The sequence below is a fragment of the Arachis hypogaea genome, chromosome 11, assembly GCF_003086295.3.
Source record: "Arachis hypogaea cultivar Tifrunner chromosome 11, arahy.Tifrunner.gnm2.J5K5, whole genome shotgun sequence".
Classification (NCBI taxonomy): Eukaryota; Viridiplantae; Streptophyta; class Magnoliopsida; order Fabales; family Fabaceae; genus Arachis; species Arachis hypogaea.
This window is the reverse complement of record NC_092046.1, coordinates 85,318,272-85,328,866: the sequence shown is the minus strand read 5'-3', so window position 1 is coordinate 85,328,866 and position 10,595 is coordinate 85,318,272. Positions and strand designations below refer to the sequence as shown.

At 39.7% G+C, this 10,595-nt stretch overlaps 1 non-coding gene across 1 annotated transcript; it reads left to right on the top strand.

The window, feature by feature from the left end:
• The first annotated feature begins 10,074 nt into the window (after window positions 1–10,074).
• LOC112724688 (small nucleolar RNA R71) lies at window positions 10,075–10,182 on the top strand. The gene has a single exon (XR_003163839.1). It is a non-coding gene; the product is annotated as a small nucleolar RNA R71 (small nucleolar RNA).
• Window positions 10,183–10,595: the final 413 nt, after the last annotated feature.

Sequence of the window (10,595 nt, the reverse complement as noted above, 5' to 3'; positions counted from 1 at the left end):
ACCTAACATATACATACTTTATATAATTTAAAATGCTTTACCTAGCTACCCAAATTTTTCCCACTTTTGTATTACATGCTCATGTATCAAACTTATTTTTGAATTTTGTCCCATGTGTATTGATTCTTTTTATTTTGCATTTAGGGTAATATTTTTTTTGTATCCGCTTATTTAATTACTTAATATTTTTTTTTCAATGCACATGGTAATTTAATTATTTTGATTTCACATGAGCATACTTCCCAAATTTTCAAATAACTTATTCAATTTAATTCCCCCTTTTTTTTTCTATCATCCCATGTTCCCATAAAATTCCCCATACTTAAATTATACACAATATCTATCTTAAGCTAACCAAGGATTCAACTTGGGATTTTTATTTTGTTTTTCTGCTTAAGGCTAGTAATGTGGTTATGGAATAGAGGGGGGTTAAAAAGCTCAAAGTGGCTAACAAGGGTGACATAAAAGGGTAGGCTTATTTGGGATAAGTGAGTGAAAACAAGTAATGGCCTCAATCATATGCAAGCATGTAAATACACTAAACAATGGACATATAGAGTGGAACAAAGTAAAGATTGCAATTATAGATAAGAAAACACACAAGAATAAAATATTTATGGTTATATAATGTAACCATGTAATTAAGCTCAAATCTCACGAGTTGTGTGTTCTTAGCTTTTTAAACTATGTTCCGAATACAACTTCAAACAAGTTTTAACAGAAAAAATTTTTCAATTTAAATTAGTGAAATACTATAAAAATTTCTTGAAAAAGAAAATATTACTTCAACCAAGTGGTAAAATATGCACAAAATCAAATAAACATGCAATCAAACATGCATATGCAACAATGAACTAATAAAGAAAAATAAGACATTGGTGTTGAGAAGAGAATAACTAACCCATGGAGATCGGTATCGACCTCCCCACACTTAAAGGTTGCACCGTCCTCGGTGCATGCTAAGATGTACAAGTGGACGGGCTGCTCCGACTGATGCCTTTCTCTATAGATTGTGTAGATTGACTTGCCTGTCTCCCCATATAGAAGTTCTTCCTTTTTCCTTCCTCGGTGGCCATCCTGAAAGAAGAGGAAAAGGGAGAAAAGTAACCCAGAAATAAAGATAAGAAAAATAAATAAAATATGGGTTAGTAATGCCAAATAATAAAGGTCTCAATTACATGGTACCTACAACATGCAGTGAGAAAATAGTAGAAGCATACGGCATATCAATACTACAAGAATTGCAACAATGGGGAAGAGGGTGTGGGTAATGCAAAATAGTGTGAGTGAATATCAATGCAAAAGGAATATCAGTATTAAAAATTAGCATTGACTTATGAATAATAAAACCCAATTAGAATAAAACAAGTCATGAAGCACCAGAATAATTCAAAAAGATGTGACAGTTGAATGAGAAAATTTTAACACCAATGAAAAAATAATAATTTTGGAAAAGAAAATAAAAATATACCCAAAATTAAAATGCAATGGATGAAAGTATACAAATAAATTAAATAAAATAGAATGGAAGTGAAGAGGAATGAGAAGTTAAAAAGATGAAGTAAGAAAGAAAGAAGAAAGAAGAAAAGATAGAAAAAAATTAGGATTAGAAAAGAAAAGATAAGATAATTGGCGTTGATCAGGATAAGTTGTGTGACGCGGGCGACGCGAGTGCGTGGGTTACGCGGTCGCGTGGTGTGCGATAAGGTCAGGTGACGCGGACGCGTGGGTCACGCGATCATGTGGCCTGATTTGTGCGATTGGCGCGAGTGCAGCCTCGCGTTCACGCAACTCTCTGTTCGAAACTCTTTTCGCCAGATTTTTGGGTGACGCGGTCGCGTGGTTGACGCGATCGCATGGATGGCCATATTTTGAAAATGACGCGGACGCGTGGCCACGCGGTCGCGTGATAGGGCTTTTGCTTCTAGCACCGTTCCAGCCCCATTTTGAAAGAGCGAAACTCTCGCGCGATCTAGAATTTTCACAATAAATTCGCGTTGTAAGTATAGCTTCTAGACCGACAAGAATTCCTTCCTTACAAAAGTTTTGTTTATCACTTAAGCAAACCCAATAAAATTGATAACCGAGTATTTAAACCTTGGGTCGTCTTTTCAAGGAATTGCAGGGAGGTATGACTTATTATTAGCTATGGAAAAGGTAGAATTTTTGGGTTTTTGAAATCAGGAGCAAGTAATTTAAATGACAAGAAAAATAAATAAATAATTATAAAGTAAACTCTTGGCAAGGTATGAAAATTTGGAAGTCCTATTCTAGTTATCCTTATCGATGGTGACGAAAATTGAGTGTTGATCCCACTTAGTTAACCTTTACTAAGGCAAAGAAAAGTCAAGTGGACTAATTAGTTTGATCCTCAAGTCCTAGCCAACTCCTAAGAAAGGACTAGAGTTATTGGAATTCAATTCAATTAGCAAAAATAACAATTATCAATCATGATGAGTTTGATAACTCAAGAGTCTCCAATTAATCAATTAAAGCCAAGAATATAAAAATCTAAATAAGAATCATAATTCTGAAATACCTCAGTTTATATTAAATAGAAAATCAATCTAAACATAAAGAGTTCATAAACTAAATTGAGAAAATAAGTAAAAGGAACATTGAACCTGGAACTCAAAAGAAATTGTAAGTTGAAATAATAAGAAATCCTAAATCCTTTAAGAGGAATCCTAATCCTAAATCCAAAGAGAGAGGAGAGAACCTCTCTCTCTAAAAACTACATCTAAATTATGAAAAGTGAATAATGGAAGACTTGTTGATGAATGAATGGATTCCCCCACTTTATAGCCTCTAATATGTGCTTTCTGGGCCGAAAACTCGGTCAGAAACAGCTCAGAAATCGCCCCCAGCAATTTCTGGTACGTACAGGTCGCGGGAAAGTGATGCGGAAGCGTCGTCCACACGTTCGCGCGGATTGGGTTTTTGCCAGGTCACGCATCCGCGTGATCCACGCGTCGCATCATCTGGCTTTGGAGTAGCTATGGAAAATTATATATCATTGCGAAGCCAGGACGTTAGCTTTCCAACGGAACTGGAACCATCTCATTTGGACATCTGTAGCTTAAGTTATCACCATTTGAGTGCGAAGAGGTTAGGTGACAGCTTTGTAGTTCCTTCAACTTCTTGTATTCCTTCCACTTTTGCATGCTTCCTTTCCATCCTCTAAGCCATTCCTGCCCTGTAATCTTTGAAAATAGTTAACACTCAATTGAGCACAAGATAAACCATAAAATAGTGGTATATCAGTAATTTTTTTTTAAAAACAAATAATTATATACTAAAAACTAACTAAATCATACTAAAAACTACCTAAAAACAGTGCCAAAAAGCGTATAAATTATCCGCTTGGTGCACGAAATTGTGATCTCCAGGCTCGAACAATCCCTGGTAATGGCTCCAAAGCTTGGTGCTTTGATCTTAATTCATAATTGTCACAACTTCGATACAACTAACCAGCAAGTGCACTGGGTCGTCCAAGTAATACCTTACGTGAGTAAGGGTCGAATCCCACGAAGATTGTTAGTATGAAGCAAGCTATGGTCACCTTGTAAATCTCAGTCAGGCAGATATAAATTGATAATGGTGTTTTCGAATAATAAATAATAGAATGGGGATAGAGATACTTATGTAAATCATTGGTAGGAATTTCAGATAAGCGAATGGAGATGCTTTTCGTTCCTCTGGACCTCTGCTTTCCTGCTATCTTCATCCAATCAGTCTTACTCCTTTCCATGGCTGGCTTTATGCAAGGGCATCACCGTTGTCAGTGGCTACATCCCCTCCTCTCAGTGAATAATATGCTCACGCACCCTGTCACGGCACGGCTATTCATCTGTCGGTTCCCGATCATGCTGGAATAGGATTCACCCTCCTTTTGCGTCTGTCACTAACGCCCAGCACTCGCGAGTTTGAAGCTCGTCACAGTCATTCAATCATTGAATCCTACTCAGAATACCACAGACAAGGTTTAGACCTTCCAGATTCTCTTGAATGCCGCCATCATTCTAGCTTACGCCACGAAGATTCTGGTTAGGAGATCTAAGAGATACTCATTCTAGCTTAATTCATGTAGAACAGAAGTGTTTGTCAGGCACGCGTTCATAGGGGAGAAGGATGATGAGCGTCACACATAATCATCACCTTCATCACGTTCTTGGGTGCGAATGGATATCTTAGAAGCGAAATAAGAAGAATTGAATAGAAAACAGTAGTACTTGCATTAATCTTTGAGGAACAGCAGAGCTCCACACCTTAATCTATGGAGTGCAGAAACTCTACCGTATGAAAATACATAAGTGAAGGTCCAGGCATGGCCGAGATGGCCAGCCCCCTAAAACGTGATCAAAGGATCATAAGGTAATCCAAAGATCCAAAGATGCCTAATACAATAGTAAAAGGTCCTATTTATAATAAACTAGCTACTAAGGTTTACATGAGTAAGTAATTGATGCATAAATCCACTTCCGGGGCCCACTTGATGTGTGCTTGGGCTTGGGCTTGAGTGTTACACGTGCAGAGGCCATTTGTGGAGTTGAACGCCAGTTTCTGTGCCAGTTTGGGCGTTCAACTCTGGTTTTGGATCCTTTTCTGGCGCTTGACGCCAGATTTGGGCAGAAGGCTGGCGTTGAACGCCAGTTTACGTCGTCTATTATTGGCCAAAGTATGGACTATTATATATTTCTGGAAAGCCCTGGATGTCTACTTTCCAACGCAATTGGAAGCGCGCCATTTAGAGTTCTGTAGCTCCAGAAAATCCACTTTGAGTGCAGGGAGGTCAGAATCCAACAGCATCAGCAGTCCTTCTTCAACCTCTGAATCTGATTTCTGCTCAAGTCCCTCAATTTCAGCCAGAAAATACCTGAAATCACAGAAAAACACACAAACTCATAGTAAAGTCCAGAAATGTGAATTTAACATAAAAACTAATGAAAACATCCCTAAAAGTGACTAGATCCTACTAAAAACATACTAAAAACAATGCCAAAAAGCGTATAAATTATCCGCTCATCACCGCTCATCAGTGGCCACACCAAACTTAGCTTTTTAGCTAGTTCTCAGCCCAATGACTCATCATCAATGAATGTATTCATCAAATTACACTTTTCATAAAAAAGAAAATAAGCTAAGATCTTCTAACTATCAAAAACTGAAATTTAAACTTCCTAATCTTCCACCTACGATCTACCTTTAGAAGGCAATGCAAAAAAATATTAAACTGAGACTTAAACTACCTAAACTAACAAAATTTAAGCTACTTCTAAGAAAGCAGTAAATTAAAAGGATATAAAGTGTTGGGGTGCCTCCAAACTAGTGCTTCTTTAGCGTCACTAGCTTGACGTTCTTCCTTCTTTATTTAAGATGGTAGCTCACTCTCTTTTCATCCAGTGAGTCTCCCAAGTAATGCTTGAGCCTATGGCCATTCACAGTGAATGTTCTTTGTGTTGTGTCCTCCATGAGCTCTACATGACCATAAGGTGATACTTTGAGGATGGTGAAGGGTCCAGACCATCGAGACTTAAGCTTCCCTGTGAAGAACTTCAGTCTTGAATTGTACAGCAACACTCTTTGTCCTTCTTTGAACTCTCTCCTTGCTATCTTTTGATCATGCCACCTCTTTGTGTTTTCCTTGTAAATCTTTGCATTGTCATAGGCTTGATTTCTGAATTCCTCCAGCTCATTGAGCTGCATTAGCCTTCTTTCTCCAGTAGCTTGATCATCAAAATTCAGCATTTTTAGAGCCCAGAATGCTCTATGCTCAAACTCAACTGGTAAGTGACAAGCCTTGCCAAACACCAATTGGTATGGAGACATTCCAATGGGTATTTTGAAGGCTGTCCTATAGGCCCATAATGCATCATCCAGCTTCTTAGACCAATCCTTTCTTGAGCTTCCAACAGTTTTTTCAAGAATTCTTTTGAGCTCCCTGTTTGAGATCTCAGCTTGCCCGTTGGTCTGTGGATGGTATGGAGTTGCTACTTTGTGTTTCAGTCCATATTTAGAGAGGAGTGCTTCAAGTTGTCTATTACAGAAGTGTGTCCCTCCATCACTAATGAGAGCTATAGGAACTCCAAATCTACTGAAGATATTCTTTCTCAAGAAGTTCATCACAACCTTGTTGTCATTTGTTGCTGTGGCTATGGCTTCTACCCATTTTGAAACATAATCTACAGCCACCAATAAATAATTGTTTGAGTAGGAGGATGGGAAAGGTCCCATAAAATCAATTCCCCACACATCAAACAATTCTAACTCCATTATAAACCTTTGTGGCATCTCATTTTTCGTGGGTAGATTGCCAGCCCTTTGGCATTCATCACACTTTGATACCAATTCTTTTGCATCCTTGAACATGGTTGGCCAATAGAATCCATATTGTAGCACCTTGGCTGCAGTTCTTTCCCCACTAAAATGGCCTCCATATGCAGAGCCATAACATTGCCAAAGCACTTCCTGCTCTTCTTTATGGGAAATACACCTTCTCAAGATCCCATCAGCACACTTTTTAAACAAAAAGGGCTCATCCCAAATGTAGTATTTAGCATCTTTGATTAGCTTCCTCTTCATATGTTTGTTGATGTTGGTTGGTAGTTCCCCAATAGCCTTGAAATTGGCTATGTCCGTAAACCAAGGAGCTTCTTGGATCATCATCAACTGCTCATCAGGGAAGCTCTCATTCACTGCAATTTGGGGTGCATCATCTTCTTGCTGTGGGATCCTTGAGAGGTGGTCAGCCACTTTGTTCTCTGCTCCACTCCTATCTTTAATTTCAATGTCAAACTCTTGGAGAAGCAGGATCCACCTTATTAGTCTAGGCTTGGACTCTTGTTTGGTAAGCAAGTATTTGAGTGCTACATGATCAGTGAATACAATTACTTTGGAGCCAATAAGATATGATCTAAATTTATCAAAAGCAAAGACAATGGCAAGTAATTCCTTCTCTGTAGTGGTATAATTCCTTTGATTCTCATTGAGGACTTTGCTGGAATAGTAAATAACATGCACCAATTTTTCCCTCTCTGTCCTAGAACAGCACCAACAGCAAAGTCAGATGCATCACACATCAATTCAAAGGGTATATCCCAGCTGGGTAGTGCTATGATAGGTGCAGAGGAAAGCTTGTTCTTAAGCTCTTCAAAGGCTAGCATGCATTCTTTATAAAAAACAAAAGGTACATTAGAGACAAGTAGGTTGCTCAAAGGTTTGGCAACCTTGGAAAAGTCTCTAATGAACCTCCTATAGAAGCCAGCATGTCCTAGAAAACTTCTAACTGCTTTGACATTGCAAGGTGGGGGTGACTTTTCAATCACCTCCACCTTAGCCTTGTCCAGCTCTATGCCTCTTTTTGAGATCTTATGGCCAAGAACCACCCCATCTATAACCATAAAGTGGCATTTTTCCAGTTCAAAACAAGATTGGTTTCTTAGCATCTCTTTAGCACCAAGGCTAAGGGGTGTAAACAGTTAGAATATGAATCACCAAATACAGAAAAGTCATCCATAAACACCTCAATAAATCTTTCAATCATGTTTGAAAATATGGAGAGCATGCACCTTTGGAATGTTGCAGGTGTATTGCACAATCCAAAGGGCATTCTCCTATAAGCAAAGACACCATATGGACAAGTAAATGAGATTTTCTCTTGGTCCTTGGGGTCTACAACAATTTGGTTGTAACCAGAATAACCGTCCAAGAAGCAATAATACTCATGTCCTACCAATCTTTCAAGCATCTGATCCATGAAAGGTAGGGGGAAGTGATCCTTCCGGGTGGCCTCGTTAAGCTTCCTATAATCGATGCACATGCGCCAGCCGGTCACTGTTCTTGTAGGTATCAGCTCATTCTTCTCATTTGATACAACAGTGATCCCTCCTTTCTTTGGGACTACATGCACTGGGCTAACCCAAGGGCTGTCTGAGATTGGGTAGATGACCCTAGCTTGCCATAATTTCAACACCTCTTTTTGGACTACTTCATTCATGATTAGGTTTAGCCTTCTTTTTTGCTGTCGTGAGGGCTTGGCTCCTTCTTCAAGCAGGATTTTTTGCATGCACATTGAAGGACTAATTCCCTTCAAATCTGCAAGTGTCCATCCTATAGCATCTTTATGTTGTCTCAGCACTTGGAGAAGCTCCTCTTCTTGCTCCTCACTCAAGCTTGAATTAATGATCACTGGGTACGTGTTGTTTTCACCCAAGTATGCATACTTCAAACTTGGAGGCAGGGTCTTCAGCTCTAATTTTGGTGCCTCTACTTCCTTATTGTCCTTGTGGTTCAGCATGATTGAATTCTCCATGGTCTTTTCTGGTAACTCTCCACCTGATGCTTGTTGTTCCAACTCCATAATCTCTTCACATTGTTCTTCCTCGAAAACTCCTTGAACTATCTTTTCTATGGTATCTACCATCATGCACTCTCCTGTGGATTCTTTGGGATAACTCATTGCTTTGAAGACATTAAAGACCATCTTCTCTTCTTGTAATCTCAACACTAGCTCTCCTTTTTGAACATCAATAATGGCTCCAGCAGTAGCTAGGAATGGCCTTCCTAGGATGATTGATGTGTTAGCTTCCTCTTCCATATCTAGCACGACAAAGTCAGCTGGGAAAATAAACTCTCCCACCTTCACCAACAAATCCTCCACTACCCCATGGGGGAATTTGAATATTCTGTCGGCCAATTAGAGTGCCATCCTTGTTGGTTTGGCTTCCTCAATCTTCATCCTTCTCAGCATGGCCAAGGACATGAGATTGATGCTAACCCCCAGGTCACACAGTGCTTTTTCAATGATGATATCACCTATGATGCATGGAATTTGGAAACTCCCAGGGTCTTTCATCTTCTGAGGAAGCTTCTTTTGTATGATAGCACTGCATTCCTCAGTTAGTATTATGGTTTCTTTCTCTCCCCAGTTCTTCTTTCTTGTCATGAGCTCCTTTAAAAATTTGGCATAGAGGGGCATTTGCTCTAATGCCTCAGCAAAGGGTATGTTGATCTGGAGCTTCTTGAAGATCTCTAGAAACCTTGAGAACTGGCTGTCTTTTCCATCTTTCCTGAGCCTTTGTGGATAGGGTGCTTGTGGCACATAAGGCTTTAAGACTGGCTTTGATGAGGATGGTGCAGGAGTCTCTTCTTCTTTCTTGTTTTCAGGCTCTTTTGCAGCTTCTTTTTCTTGATTGCTCTGATTTGGGGGTGCCTCTTCTACAACTTTTTCACTTCTAAGTGTGATTGCCTTGCATTTCTCTCTTGGGTTGGCCATGGTATCCTTGATTCCTTATGTTTGATCTACACTCTTCTTGGTTGGCATCTGTCTTCCTTTCGGCTTGTATTTGTCTTTCCAAAACATTGGAAATGGCTCCTGTCAGTTGTGATGACATCTGCGCTATTGTAGCCTCCACTCTTTCAAAATTGCTCTTGATTTCACATGGTTGCATGGTTGAGGTTGATCTTTCTTGGTGGGGGTTGTTATGTGTTTGTTGGGTGGAGTGATATGATGCATTTTATGAATTGTGGTAGGGTCTGTTGTTTTCTGATTAATGGTTGGGGTTATGGTTGTTGTATTGGTTCGATTGGTATGGTTTGTTATGGTCTTGGTGGGGGCTTTGTTGGTTTCCCCACCCAAAATTTGGGTGGTTCTTCCAACCTGAGTTATATGTCTTGGAGTTTGGGTCATATGGTGGTCTAGAAGAGTTGTTCGCATAATTTGCCTGCTCCCATTCATTGTCAACTTCTGGGGCATCTTCTTCCTGTGGTGGTACTTGAGCTTGGAAAGCTGAGACTTGGCCAGTTTCCATCCTCTTTGTTAAGGCTGCTAGTTGTGTTGCAATCATCTTGTTTTGTGCTAACAAGGCATCCATAGAATTTAGCTCCAGCACTCCTTTCTTTTGAGTCCTTTCTGAAGCATAGAAGTACTCATTTTCAGCTACATTCTCTATAACATCTATGGCTTCTTCAATAATTTTCTTCTTGTTGAGTGAACCTCCTGAAGAATGGTCCACAGCTTTCCTTGTTTCATATGATAACCCTTCATAGAAAATGTGGAGTTGAACCCATTCGTTGAACATGTGCGGAGGGCATTTTCTTGTCAAATCTTTGAACCTCTCCCAGGCCTCATAAAGTGTTTCACCATCTTGCTGTTTGAAGGTCTGCACCTCAGCTCTCAACTATTGACTTTCTGTGGAGGGTAGAATCTTGCCAGAAATTTGTTTACAACCTCATCCCAAGTTGTTAGGCTCTCCTTGGAAAATGCTTCCAACCACTTTGCTACCTTATCTCTGAGTGAGAAAGGGAACAAAAGTATCTTGTAGGTATCAGGGTGTACACCATTGGACTTTACAGTGTCACAAATCCTCAAGAATGTTGTGAGATGTTGGTTTGGGTCCTCCTGGGCTCCCCTTCCATATGAACAATTATTCTGGACAACTGTGATGAGTTGAGGCTTCAACTCAAAGTTTTTAGCATGGATTGTTGGTTGGAGAATGCTGCTGCCACAGTTTCCTGGATTTGGGTTGATGTAGGAGTCTAAGACTCTCCTCTCTTACCCAATATGATTGCCAGCATCCACTCTAACATGGTCTTGT